This window comes from Colius striatus, chromosome 3 (genome assembly GCF_028858725.1).
Source record: "Colius striatus isolate bColStr4 chromosome 3, bColStr4.1.hap1, whole genome shotgun sequence".
NCBI lineage: Eukaryota > Metazoa > Chordata > Aves > Coliiformes > Coliidae > Colius > Colius striatus.
The window spans coordinates 48492712-48507987 of record NC_084761.1 but is presented as its reverse complement, the minus strand read 5'-3'; the positions used below and the strand labels follow the sequence as shown (position 1 = coordinate 48507987).

At 40.5% G+C, this 15276-nt stretch overlaps 1 protein-coding gene across 1 annotated transcript in view; it reads left to right on the top strand.

The window, feature by feature from the left end:
- The first annotated feature begins 9511 nt into the window (after positions 1–9511).
- Positions 9512–15276, top strand: part of LOC104563638 (melanopsin) — a 38586-nt gene continuing 32821 nt past the window's right edge. The window contains exon 1 of the mRNA XM_061993446.1: positions 9512–9606. The gene's annotated coding sequence lies outside the window, so the exon portion shown is untranslated. The remainder of the gene's footprint in view (positions 9607–15276) is intronic.

Here is a 15276-nt window from a genome sequence, read left to right as displayed (position 1 = left end):
GGATATGAGATGGACCAGGAGCAAAGGAATGAACAGCTTGTGTTGCTGAACCAAGTCAGAAACTGATGAGGTTATGGTAATGCCATCAGGTGCTATTGCTTCCCTATATCCTAAGAGGCATTCCCATGGCTAGATTGTCCTTCAGGATCAGTATGTCACAGACATTCAGCTGCATGCGCAAGAATACATATTGTCACCATTTGATGTTGCTGGGATCTAGAGAGCTTGAAATATTCTGGTCAAATCTCCATTTTTCAACTTTTGATGTTGCTGTTAAAATTCTAAAATCATTTTCAAAGCAAACAGTTTGGTCGCACCAAACTACATCCTCAGCTAGTATCTCTGTGATAATTATGTGGGTATTTGGCCAAGGGAAAACCTGAATCCTACAAACATATATGGAAGCATTTCAAACCTCTATGTAGTTAACCACAGCTACAAAGGAGGGAGAAAGCAGAGGTTTTTCTGTTGTTCCATTATAAGCCTTATATAAATAAGACTCTTTTGGCAGATTCATGTCTGAGATGTCCACTTCCTGAAGAGCCGCAAGCAACAAAAGACGTACAAAGATGTTACATCACATATTTGAATAGTCTTTGCATATCTGTGTGTTTGACCTTATTCTTTCCTACCTCTTGGTTTCTTCTCTAGTCTGCTGCTCATGTCTGTTTCTTTGTCATAGTCAGACAGAGGTTGCCTTGTGCTCTGCTTTTTTTCTTTAAGATTCTTTTGTGTAATGACTTTCACTTCTGTCTCTAGCCTACTAGCCCACCCAAGTGGTAATTTATCTCCTCTTTTCACTTCTTCTTTATCTTTTACCTATCTGGTAGTTTCTTTTCAAAGGCTTAATCTGCTGTCTATTTCATCCAGTACTTCAGTTGCTTCGAGTTACCTTTTGTATCCCCGATCCTAGAGTCATGACCCTCTTCTGAAGGATTCAGCTGTCTGTGATCCAAGTCCTTGCTGTGATACAGCACAGATGCAAAATCTTGGCTCAGACTTCTGACAAAATCACTTAATTTTGAGAAAATACAGAGATGAGAGTCATGTATGATAAGAAAGGTAAAACTGCAGGCAAAAGTAAGATTAGCAGCTCAGGAGTTCGAGAAAAAAAATCCCCACAATGACATGAAGACGCATAAAACTGAAGAAGATGAGGAGCTGGAAGCTGGTAGGTCAGATATATCAGGGACAAGCCTGCCCAAGCTGTAATGGAGGCTGACCTTTCCCCACCTGTCCAGCAGATCCAGTAGCAGAGGTTCAGCAGACATCTAGATCAGAGGGGAAAGTATATTAATCCCTATTGCAATAGCCTTTCAGGCCTAGCTAGCTACTGAATGTATTAGCCAGTACATAACCATTCTCTACTTTGAAGTTGCGTATGGGCGCTGAGTTTCTTTGTAAAATATGCCCAGAGAAAGAGGGCTACATGACACTTGCTTCTAAAATCTGCAAGGCAGTGCAATGAAATTTGAGCAGTAGCATTTTTCTGTTGTTGTTCCACAGGCAGTTTCTTGTAGTGTAATGTGTTACTTTCCTTCTGCACTGACAAGTTGCCAAAACCCTTCTCTCTTAGGGTATTGGTTATTACTGTGTGCTCTCCATACAAAACTTGATCTGATGGAACAAAATACTGGTTTCCAGTCACTGAATATAGATTTAGGGCAGCATTCTTCATATTCTGAGGGATCCTGTGGTCTCTTGGCAGGCAATACTGACTTAGGTTTATCCAACTTTCATGTTGAATTTCAGAAGCCCTGAGTGAGTAATTACAATTTTGGTTCCTCACACAGCACATTATGCTGCAATATTTTTTAATTCCTTTTGGCAATTAACTGTATTAGCCTAAACTGCCACTTTTTGCAAGCATCTCTGTATCTGCTCAGAGTCTGATCCTTCCTGGAAAATTTATTTTTTCCAAAATTGGTGGTAGCTTCTCATTCTCTGTTGGTTTTTTTTCAGATACTGCAATGCCCAAAAGGCCCAGCAGGAGCTTGATGAGGACAGCCCTGTGTTGGGCAGACTTTTTAACTTCAGAAATTAGGTGGGGAATAAAGTGCTTACAGTGAAGAAGTTAGAAAAAGAAGGGCCAATACTCTTGAAGTAAAGGCTAACAGTTAGTGATTTGTGCCCAGAAATAGCTCTCATCAGCAATGTGAAAATAGAATAAAGCTGTGTTTTTAATGAATGTGTGAAGATCAATGCTGTAGGCCAACTTTTTTTTCACTAGGCTAACACAAATATATAAGCCCAAATGAAGCTTGTGATAGAACAGTACAATTTGGTTACACGATTTAAGTGATTTGTTGGTCAGGTACCCATGGCTACAGGAGAAAGCGACACGGTGAATAACAAAACTGAACCTGTATGAACAAGTTTTGCTGAAAAGCAGCTTAGTATTTCTCCCATGTGTTGTATCAAATCCAGCTTTGCCACCATTTGGCTTTATTAGACTGAGATGGATGGAGTGACAATTTAATTTTTGCTTTATTAATAACAAAAAAGCCATGGCAAATCTTGCCAGTTGTATGCAGAATTTTTTCCCTCCTTGGCTACACCATTGCTGTGAAGGTGTATGAGGTGTCTTCATCTGTTTCCTCAGCATTAGCTGCAGGTTTCTTTCAGAGTTACAACACTGAACCGATTAAGCTGAACAAATATCACAACATTAAGCGTATCTGAGAGCTCACAAACCTATGCTGTCTACCTAACAGAATCTGCATTAAGCACTCACTGTTTTGGTTCATCTGAAACAAATTTAGTAGATTCTTCTTGTGTTCCAGTTATAAAAATCAACAGTTCTAGTCATTCTTTGAACAATGGTAATCCACCATTTCAACTGATAGAGCAGGCAAGAGAGAATTGGATATCTAGCTGGATCTTTTCCATCTCTGAACTTTTTGTTTATCACTGTTCTTTCTCTTAATTTGTAAATTAGTTTGGATAGAAGTGTAGCTGTTGCTGATGTGTTTAAACCTCTAAGATATGTGCCTTGCTGCGAGAGTATAACTCTGACAAAGAAACATTTAGTTCCGTTTCATCGCGTGGGAAAAAGATGGAGAGAATACTTTGCAGCATTGAGAAAAGGTTAAATAGAATAATAGAATGGAAAAATTTCTTTAATACTGTTTCGTTGTTGTCCTATGCAGCTATAGTCCTTGAATTTATGTGTAGCAATGCTTTCTTTACAGTCTAACATCCCATTATGTTTCTGAAAGAGCAGAAAATATTTTCTTTTGTAGGCAAGTCTTTTCCTGAGCTGAACAGTTAGACAGAGTTCAAAGTCACAGTTGCCAGAAGAAATGATCAGTAAATACACACTTAACTTCAGCAATGAGAATTATTCACTACATTAGGAAATGTCGAAATAGTTATTTTTTTTTAAGTGTGTATATGCATGCACATGCATGCAGGCACTTTCAGCAGTTTAGGGTATATAAGCAGGTATATGACCTGCTTACAATTCTAATACAAATTTTTCTGTAATGTTTATGCATAAAATTGTGGTTTAACTCCCTTCTCACAACCTAATTAAAATGTTTAAAAGAAACACAAACCCTGTTTCAGATATACCTGAAAAGGTCCTCAAAATAACCCTGTATAATTCACTACATCTCCTGACCTTTTTCCTTTTAGCCTGCTGTTTTAGTATCTTACTCCACCTGCTTCCCTCTCTGCTCTGTAGTTTTGAGCTTTGGAAAAGAAACCCTGAAACCACCTAGAGCTGCTAGAACACTTTTACATTCAGTAATCCTTTATTCACTATATTTGATGCAAATAGAAAGTTAAAGTAATTTCAAAGCTTTCTTCATTAATTCTTTCCAGAAGAAGCAAAGCTTTATCTTCTCAGGGAATACGTATCTTTGTGTTTTGTTTTCTGTGAGAAATGCAGGGAAGAAGCTCTAGAAGTATCTGTTCTTGCTCATGCCTGGGAGGACACCAGCTGGTGGCAGAAGCCCAGACACCTGAGTGCTGTACCAACTTCCTTCCTGGTACTCATCAAATCCCTTCATTTCTATGCCCTGATCTTAGGAAAAGGGCTTTATCTTAAATATTTTATTTCAGTAAAGTAACATCTATTTTGCTGAAGAAGGTAAGTGCATCCTGATGATTTCTGTACCAGATGTGGTAGGGATTACAGAAACTCATGTGGCATTAGATCAGGAAAAGCCCAGAAATAGACTCAATCTGTAACAGAGATTATAGACCAGAATCATATGGTGAAGAGAAGAATGTGGGTTTTGAGTAGCTCCTTTTTGTTGTTGTTTCTTCTGGGGAAAAAAAACGCAACAAAACCAAATGTGAATTTAATTTTCTAAGTTTTCTCTTCTATATTGTGTTTCTTTTATTTCTTTAGCAGAATTAAAATTTGTGAAGCTAAAAATAACAAAGAGATCCTGACTGAAATAAATATTAGATACTGTAAATAGAGGTTTCTTTAATTTTAACACCTCCATCTGAAAACCAGCCAATGTCAAATTGTCATCCAGAAGGTATTACTGATTTCTTATTTTCAGAGCAGAGATGAAATTCAAATGTCTTCTCACTTCAGGATAAATGTAGTATTATGCATCTAATTCAGTTACTGCATTCTATTGCTTCTGTTCTCTCAATCAACAGTGGTTTACATATTTGCCATTGAGTCTCAAAGATATTTAAGGCAAGACTCTAAATAACATTTTAAAGGAGTTTGTAGTTTAAATTCCATAATATTCTGAGTTGGATTTTGTTTTATGACAATTTAATGCAAAGAGTAATTGAAAACACAGGATTATCAGGCATAAAATGGCTGAAGAAATTGTTATGTATGTCTTTGCATCACAGTACAACTTGAGAGCTCCTGAAGTTTATTACTGTCTCATACCCTTAATTTCAATGAAAATTGCCCTGGTTGGAGAGTTGGCTGATTGGAATAGATCACAAAGAAGGGACCTGCAAAGCTGGAACTGGTGTCTGATCACTGAGGTGCAATCTGTCAGACAAGAGCTCAAGGTCTCATTACAGGTGCTTCAACCACCTGCAAAGTGCCACTGTTAGAGGATGGCAGATCACTGCCAGTGAACACACTGCCCAGCACGGCATGCAGAGCCAATGTCACCGGGGCCTGGCAGAGCTGTGCTAGGTGCCGTGCTGGATCCCCTGGAGCCACACTTAACAGGGCAGAGCGTTTTCTGCTAAGTGTTCCCAGCTGGGATGTCAGAGTGGAAGCATGGCTGTTGCCTAACATGTTTTCCTTCTGGATTTTAACTGTTGTCCCTCTGGCTCGTCAAGGACATATCAGTCATAGTTACTTTACACCCAAGTATATTTCTTTTCTTTAGCATGCAGAAACTGACGACCTATAAGGGTTTCCTTCTTTCTGCATATCTCTTTTTAAAACAGCGTTTGAATTAGGGAGCCAATACCAAGTCTATGTTTCTGCTTTTTCGACCTCATTTTACCAAGAGCCCTGTGTAAGCATCAATAGGACTCTGACGCAGTTTCCAGGATGAAACTCTCCAGGCCAGCTTTTTACACAGAAGGATTTTGTTTTAAGCATTTAAAGTGTGAAAATGTTTCCATTTATAGAAATAAGTCACCTTCGACCGGAAATGGAAAACTTCAATATAGAAGATAATAGTACAACAAAAAAACATCTGCGGGGTTGTCACTGCCATGACTTTGATAAAAGTTGTGACTTTTAGGGTTTTTCTATAAGTTGTTGCAGAAAACTTTGTGATTGAATGGAGCTGGAAGAGAGCTTGTGAGTTGTTAGCAAAAAAATAGACTGTCTTTCCAGTGGAAAATTCTGGTATCACAGAATGGGTTTTTCAACCAAAATGGGTGTTAAAAGAAAAAATACTGTGTTTTGCTTACTGAAATTTTGTCAGAGAAATATAATTTGGGGTTGGTTTAAAGGATTGGTGGAGCAACAAAGATGTTAGGCAACAAAGATGTAAAAAGCTCAGTAGGATGACAGTGAGTGTTTTCAGTTTATACCTGCAGTTTATAGCAATCCCAAGACTAATTCCCAGATCAACCTTGTAGCTATTTTAAACTAGTGGAAGATAAGGACTGCTGTATTAATCTATTTTGCTTATTGGCATATGATCCTGTTCCTACTTTTTTTCACTCTTCCTTATTCTGCAGCTCAAAACACATTTCCAAATATGTCTCTGTGTCATCCCAAAATGGGCATTTGACTGTAGATTATTCATCAGTCTTTGACAGCCTAACCTTTCTTTCGGTCCAACAGCAAATCTGGAAAGGGCTTTGGGTGCTATTTCTTTTCCTTTTAAAGCTACAATACAGCAGTTCAATGGCCATGTACTCCTCTGTCATTACACTTCTTTCTGACAGCTTTTTTTTTTGTTTGTTTTTTAATAATCGTGCTGTGCTTGCCTTGTTTTTCACTCTTTAGTGATCGCAGCATCTGTGACCAAAAGTATGGCCATAATTTCTTAAAAGGCCTGAAATCCCTGACGTGTCTGTGTGAGAGAGAGGTAGTGTAGAATTCATTCCAGTCCCTCTGAATCTATAGCCTGGAGGAGCTTTTCATTGCAGGTCTACTTCCATTGCCATTCTAGATAGAAGTCCCTAATGCACAATGAATTTTTCCTGCTTTGCTACCCTGGTTTTCTAATGTTCACAGGTTTCTGAGGAGCTGGTTAGACAGGCTATTGTCAGATCCATGTGCCCTAGGAAGCAGCACTTCCTAATCCAACAGACTTCATGTCTTTTGGACATGAAGCACCTCTGAAACTCACTGCATTGCCAGAAGTAATGGAGTGTCTGTGTTCAGGCTGCAGTGAGAGAAAGATGACTGTGACAAAGGCTCAGGTCAAAGTTGACAAAGTATGCAGCACCTTTTGGATGACCACTGGATCTATCTTTGTGCCTGGATGGTCACAGCCGATCTCTGCTCTTTCCCTGTCCAGTGAATCTAACACTTGAGTGTTGAAAGGAAGGGTTTGTGAAGGCACCTCATCCTGAGGCATGTGTCCTGAGGAGCTGGCTCATGAGACTGTCTGCCCTGGCAGGTCTGCAAGATCTGTGATAAAGTCTTCATCACCAGTGGCAACTGGAGAAATGCTAGCAGACTTTTCCCAACAACTGCCTAATCCAGGATTCAGCATCGATTCCAGCTGCTGACAATTATACTCTCCCTGTAGCTTTCCTTAGCTGCAATGTTTGTCACAACAGATCTAACCTGTTAAATGGATACTGCCTTTTGCTCCAGTGAGGATGCCTTTAGTGACAGATAAAATGATTTCAGTGTACGATAGAGAATGTCTTTCAATTTGTTGAATTTGCCAGCTGCTTTGGGAGCTTTCAGGATGGAAGGTGTCATAGAAATGTGAAGTGCTATTATTCATCTTAAAAGACTGCCCCATTTTGATTTGGTTTTTTTGTTTATTTCTTTTTTAAGAGAAGGAAAAGCATGTATACTTCCTCCATATTTTTCAATGTTTAGTGGATTTCTTTAAGTCTCCACATTGAACGACTCTCATTAGTCCCTTAGCCTAGGATACTGACTACCTTCAGAAAAAATATTTCTTGTGACCTTTGTTAGACAGTTATTTATCTTACTTCTTTAGTTGCCTGAGCAATCTGTTTTCCGTGACTAGTTTTAAGGCACTGATTTTCAATGCTTTTTACTCACATTGTAAGTTTAAGCATGCAAATGCAGCTCTCAATGCTCAGTGAGTCCAAATACTTTGTCTGATTTTACTCACTTGATGAATTTACCATATTTTCCTGTGTCCCAGGATTAATTGCAAACAGATGAAATAGAAAGGAAAGAAAAAAACCCAATCTTGGAGCGAGCGTGGAGAAGAGATGTATGACACAGCAGACCAGTAAGCCTCTAGCTGGTAGCTGCATCTCAACAGTGTCATTCATGGAGCCAACTCCAACCATCAAAGCCCTGTTAGTCTAAACAAACCTGGAAGCTTGAAAAAGTTTACTTTAGCTAGCATCAAATTCTTATGTTTAATTACAATATCTCACACACAATAGGGTTCATTTTGAGTCCAGCTCTTTTAGGTATTGTATGTAGTGACTTGACCTCAGAGAAGTTTCAGCTCTAATTTACAGATGTAACAGTGAATATCAGCAAAGAGAGCAATTCCCGAAAAAAATACATTTGAAATTTGTCTGGTCTCTCATTGCTTCAGGAAACAGCATTCCCACATTTCTGTAAGTAAAAAAAATAACAGAAGGGAACCCCACCTGTGGATGTTTTAAGGGCTGCTCCTTCTCTCACGTGGCCTCTATTGCCTAAAAAAAATATGTAAAGCACATTTGTGATAAAAAATGTTGTCAGACAGCAAATTATTAATCTACAGACTCTGAAGCTGCAAAGACAGCATATACTACTTCTGAAATTGTTTATAAATTTTCCTCTGAATGCTAAAGTTTATGGAAAAAATTGTGAGGTAAGCAAAAACTTTTTAACTCATGATACATGCAGAATATCAACACAACATTTTTAAGGGCAACAAAGGTAAGATAATAGTTCACATCATTTAAATAATGGAGACATGCAATGAACAAAATAAAAAAACCTGACTATGCAACTGCTACAATGTCTAAAGCATGTGTCATTTGGTGGATTTGTGCTTGGAGCACATAAACCAGTGGAAAGAACTGTAGTTTTCTTCCAAACCTATCTGCAGCCAGCAGATCACAGAGATCAAGTCAATTGGCAGACCTGAAAAATAAAGGATCAAGATGTGAAGGTACAACTGGAAGAGACAGCAGTTAATACCCATCTTTAGTTTTACTGGGCATTTTCAGGTGAGGAGAATAGAACCTGTCAAGTCAAATAATGTAATGGAAATAAGGTGATTCAATAAGGAATGAAAACTAGCTATGAAATAATAATGATCAACATACAATACCAAAGTCTGAACATTTATGTATGACAATGGTACCATAATTTTGGCTTTTAAAATACAATGCATAACAGCATATTGTGTTTTCACTGAAGCACATATTACTGGCACATTCATTTTATTTTAACAGATCCATCATGTCTTTGGGATATTAAATGCCAAAGCAAACTTTGTTTTGAAATCTAGGCATCTGATTTAGGAAGTCTGCTGTATTCAGCAGCACTTATAGTGTATTTGTGTGGTATATGTTCACCATACTTCTAAGTCTCATGACTGTAGTTGAATTCCTATCAACTTTAAAATCATCAGATAAAAGAGCTCATCTGTAGGCAGAAATAGTTTTAAGGTTCTCCTGCTAACCTGTGACTTCTGTCATGGCCCAGATGGAGGGAGCATGTAAGTCCCTTGAATAACATGTTTAAACTGCTATTTCTACTCCTCTCTCTAGCCCTTCGAGTCTTTTTTTCTTCAAGTAGAGCTCAGTCTCACAAATCATTTTCATTCATGTCTTTTAAAAGTGGAATGCTAAAACCAATTATGTTGAAAACATTGTCAATGTGTTGAAGAAAAAAAATATAGGGACAGGAATGAAATTTTTTTCTGGCCCGAGTAAAGACAAAGAGATTCTTGAGGAGCATGCCTGTCATCCAATCCTTGCTCTCTTCATCACATTTCAGTGACCCTGAAGACCTCAGCTTTAACAAACGTGACACTAAGAAGATGATGTGAGGTAAGAAATTCCCGTGCCTCATTCGCTGCCATTCACTTTATTTTCTATGGTTATTCACATGTTTCTGGGACAGGCAATGCTTGAATGCTGAGACATATGCCACAGGTGATATTTTGGTAACTCCGGGGCAAGTTGCTAGGAAGCACCTGCATTTTATAGACAATCCCTGTTCCTTGACAGTACTTTGAGAAAGCCATCCGTGAGTTTAGGCATGTGGCTGCTCACAGGTACAGCAGGGCAGAGCCATGGAGCACGAGGATGGAGCTCAGGGCACGCAAAGAGAAAGCCAGTGCTGGCTTTGACCAGACAGGAGAAGCTGGGAAGGAGGAGGGGGGTGGCGGGGGGATTCCCAGCTGTTGTTTTCTGCCACCTAAGAGGGGGTTAAAGGGAAGGCAGAGTCAGGCTCCTCGCAGCAAAAACATAAAAGGCCACTTGCAGTGAGTCGCTGTGAGGGACATCCCAGACGCTGCTCTTCATCCCTGGCTACCCGCTCGGAACTACGGGGAGTAGGTACGCAGCAGGCAAACCCACGGGCACCGACCGCCCGAGGACTCTCAGCCTCGGGGGCGTTACCCTCAGGAGCTCGGAATGCTCTCGGGCTGGGCTGGGCACAGGTGGTCTGCTGGAATGCCCTGGAAAAATCTCCTTTGGGGTGTTCATCGTCGGGGAAGGGGCGGGGGGGCAGGGGGAAGAATAGAATTGTGGGACATGTTTTGGGGATTTTTAGGGGAGAACAGAATTGTGGAACATGTTTTGGGGGTTTTTAAACTCATCTTTTTGTACTTGAAACAGTGATGGTTCGGCCAGTCAGGCTGCATAATGAGATGGGTGGTTTGCTGGGGGATAGTGCTGCGGTTCGATATGCTCCTGCAGCTGCCAGGCTGGGGGTGGAGGAGGGCTCACTGGCAAGTGGCTTTTTAAACCCTGGGATTTCAAATGCTCCTCGAGATGAGTCGCGGCTCGGCAGACCTGCACAGAGTGGATGTGAGGAGGGAAGGGAGATGCTTTCGGCTGAACCCAAAAAGTATGTGCCAGGAGGACGGCTTTGGAAAGTGGGAGCTGGGCAGGGAGAAGGGAGCATTTCTCTTCTACGTTGTTTTCTAAGGAATGGTTTGAATGAGTTGCTTCTCCTTTAAAAGGAGAAAAAAAAAATCTAATTGAAGCTTTTTTAATATATAATGTGTTTTGTTTTTTTTTGTTTTTTTTTTTTTTGTGCAGCTGATTCACCTCTCCCTGAAGGGAAATGTATTTTCTTTAAACTGTTTTCTTTAGATTTTTACCATGGGCTTGGAGTTTTAGCTGATGGGAGTTTGACTGTGCAGGGGAGGATATAGGAGGGGATTACTTATGATGGTACTTGTTGCGTCATCAAGATCTAGTTGATTAAACCTTATTGTGATCTGGTCATTAATAGCCAAAAATTGTCAATGAAAAAGGAAATACACATAGAGTCCTAAAGCAGATTTTAGAGTTGTTATCCTTTTGTGGAGCCGATTAATGTGATGTAAAGTGACCTAAATGAAGTGCTTTAGGAAGGTTTGTCAATTGTTTATATGCTTAGCTGGGATTATTTGAAAACATTCATAAAGTAAAAAGGATTTTCTTGTGCATTGCAAATTAGATACGATGACTTGGGACAGAAGATTGAGATAGGTCAAAGTGGTGGTTTAGCCCTGGCTGGGGGCCCAGATGCCCACCAAGTTGTAATATCACTCACCCTCCTAAACTGGAGAGGGGAGAGAGAAATATGACAAGAGGTTTGTGAGTTGAGATAAGGACAGGGAGATCACTCAGTAATTAGCATCACGGGCAAAACAGATTCAACTTAGGGAGAAAAGGGTTTGCTTTATTAATGAACAGTCAGAACAGGGAAGTGAGAAATAAAACCAAATCTTAAAACACCTTCCCCACCCCTCCTTCTTCCTGCCTCCCAGTGGTGTGGTGGATGGGGGACGGAGGTTGCGGTCAGCTCGTTACAGATGGACTTTGCTGCTGCTTCTTCTCAGGGAGAGGCCTCCTCACGCTTCCCACTGCTAAACTGTGGGGTCCCTCCCCACGGGATACAGTCCTTCACAAACTTCTCCAGCGTGGGTCCTTCCCATGGGCTACAGTTCACTCTGGTATGGGGCCTCCCATGAGGGCAGCTCTTCACACCCTGCCCCAATGTGGGTCATCCACCAGGAGAACAGTCCTTCAGGTACTGACTGCTCCAGCCTGAGTCCCTCACAGGATCACAAGTCCTGACAGCAAACCTGCTCTGGTGTGGGCTCCTCTCTCCCCACAGGCTCCCAGGTCCTTCCAGGAACTTGCTCCAGTGTGGGCTTCCCATGCAGTCACAGCCTTCTTCAGGCATCTACTCGCCTGGATCTCTGTTTCCTGGCGGGCTCAATGGACTGCAGGGGCACAGCTGCCTCACCATGGTCTTCACCACAGGTCACAGAGGAGTCTTTCTTACAGGGCCTAAGCACCCTCCTCCCCATCCTTCTCCATTGACCTTGGTGTCTGCAGAGATGTTTTCACATTCTCACTCTCTGTTGCTGCTGCAGTTTAGCAACTGTGCAACAACTTCTTCCCCTTCTCAAATATGTTATTTACAGAGGCATTACCTGCATTACTAATTGGCCAGGTCTGGGTCAGCTGCAAGTCCATCTTAGAATTGACTGGCCCTAGCCCTGTCAGCTACAGGGGAAGCTTCTTGTAGATCTTTGTTTAAAGAAGCCACCCCTGTAGTCCCCCTCCTACCAAAAACCTGGCCCAGGCAAAACCACTACATTCAGCAAAATAAATATGAAGAAATTGTGCACCCCTGTCCTCATATCAGCCCCATCCCTGTATACCCTAATCTTATACCATTCCAATACTTTGTGTAGATTTCAGGATATATTTCCTCTTCAACCTTTGATAATTTGCCTGAACTTCATTTTATTAGTCACCCAGCCCTGGCATCCAAAGAAGTCAACCAGAATGTCCATTTCTTTTTCTAGTGTTAAGAGCGCAAGATAAAGGGTTATGGGAATGGTATGGGAGGAACTCCAGCTTGGGAGGGAAGCTGTAGATGTTATCTCTTTGCAACAGGTCATTGTCCTGGAATAAATCAGAAAGGAAGAAGTTGAGAAAGCTTTTTATAGAGTCCACTTAAGTAATAAGTAAGTGATGAATGAAAAAGAGTTTGAGCATGTAACTCATCACTCCAAATTGTTTAAATGCACTGTGTGTTCTGGCACTGCTGAAGGTCTTAACTTTAATTGATTTTGTCTTTTTAATCACATCTTTATTATGGAAACTGCGTGGGCTGTTTTTGCTGTTAAACTTTCTCTAAAGCTTCCTAGGACATCCAAGTTTTATTCTCTGTTATTATATATTTTCCAATTTTTAACTAGTTCACATTCTGTATTACTTTCTCTTGCCATAAACTTAACTGTAAAAAAACATCCATATGTGCAAATATACATTGGTAAGTTGATCAAGAGATTTCAAGTTGAAATGTTTTTACTTTTTTTTTTACTGCCTTCAGAGGTTGCAAATTATCCACCCCCCTGAGATGTCCTGTACTCCCAACGGGATGGGGTGCTAGCCTGCAGAGAAAGTGTGAGTGCTCAAGGTGGTCTGCTTAATCCATCGGTCAACCAAGCAGAGTCTGAAGCACAATTCATTGCACATGCAAGACTCAGGCCCAGAATAGAGATATGTGTCTGCATGTTGTTGCAGGTGGTTAAATGAGAAAGAAAAGGTAAATTAAATAATAAAATTAAAATTAATTTTTAAACTAAATTAATTAATTTCATTAAATAAATGAAAAAGAAAAAGGATGAGGGTGAGGGAGCCCTGGCATAGGCTGCCCAGGGAGGGTATGGAGTTTCCTTCCCTGGAGGTCTTCAGGACCCACTTGGACATGTTCCTGTGTGACCTGATCTAGGTGGACCTGCTTCTGCAGGTAGATAATCTCTAAAGGTCCCTTCCAACCCCTACCATTCTATGATTCTATGAAGCAAGGCTGATAATATTCTTGAACTACCAGAGCATGACAAAGCAATGTTACCAGATGAGATGATTCAGTCTTTAGTATCAATGTGCCCAAGAATTTCTCAAAGTTATGTAAACACAACAATAAACACAGAATTGCAACACAGTGCAGCTACAATGCAAGCCAAGATCTCTGAGTCCTGAAAAACAGGGATACACTTCAATACACTAGTGTGTATTGAAGTGAATTGAAGGAGTCACTCATAATGCAGCTGAGGGGCAACTGTCAGGCTGACTTGCGCAAACTCATTGTGCTGTACTAAAGCACTCAAGAGTGTAGATAACTAGACACCTTTTTATAAATTCTATGATGAGGACAGCCACCCTGAGAAACACTGAAATAAAAATGTATTGTTCATATGTCACCAACAGCTTTGGTAGATACTGGGACTTGAGAGCATTGCTTAGCAACTAGATAACTAATCAGTCAGAAATGCCTAATACTGGACGGTAGCCAGTAGTTTGACATGTAATATGACACATACAGAATTCATGATGTTTCCAGCATGTGGACTTGGGCTGCTGTGCAGATGAATCTGGGACAGTGAGGTCTAAGCCTGGAGTCACTGGCTGTCTGTCTGAGAGCAGACTCAGGAAATGCTATTAACTGCTTGATAGCATTTGCAAAGTTGAAATATAGGCTAGTAGAAAGCCCAAGAAATAGGCAGATGGACCTTTCTGATGTTTGCTGTGCAAATGGACAGAACATCATGTGAGGCTGCAGAGTTTAATGGGGGATGCAGACCAGAAGACTTGAATGCCAAGTGGGGGTATGTGCCTGATGCCAATGGAAACTTACTGCCATCAGCACAGCTGTGCTGCCATTTAAATAACTGGCTAAACGAACCAAGCCCACACTTATTGGATGATGGAAGGAATGACATTTAAACAGGTACAACTAGCCTAAAGCTAATAGAGCAACAGGGGGGAGCATGATTTCTTTGCACTCTGTTAAGTTAGCAATGCCTGAAAGAGGATTTGATGTCAAGTGAGAAGGACATTTATTTGAGTTTTAATTATAAACTGCTTCCACTGAACTTTCTGCAAAGAATAACTAGAAATCAATAAATTTCTTGCCTTTCTTTTTAGAAAGAAAAATATGCATGTTCCTTATTACTTAATATCTTTTTTGCTACAATTTCTGCAGTGAAACTTGTGTTAATATTCAAATAATACAACTGCTTAAACCTTCACTGTGACAGACAAAGAATGAACTTAGAAACACGGGTGTTTGCCTCACCATGCCCTCGCTGATGTAAAAGGTTCCTCCCTCCATGACATTGCATTAGACCATTGCACAGAAAATTATCATTTGCAAATGAAGATTAGCAGTGACAGCAAGAGCATCAGGAGGCCCTGGATTAATACTGATGCTTCGGAAAACTCTAGTGATACAGAAGATAAGTACCAGCCAGTTACTCCTAAAGCAGCTGATGAGAGAAGGCAGGTTGTCAAATGCTGGAGGTCTGCAAGATATGCAGTATTTGAAATCCCTCCTCAACATGGGAGTAGTGGTCTGATGCTGTCTTGGGTGATGCTTCAAGACACTTAGGTAGTCCATTTGCAATAGAATTATTTTGTATTCAGCTGTAATTACTGTGCAAGTGTTGTGAAATTGCTTTTTAACTGTTATTATCTCAGTGTTTA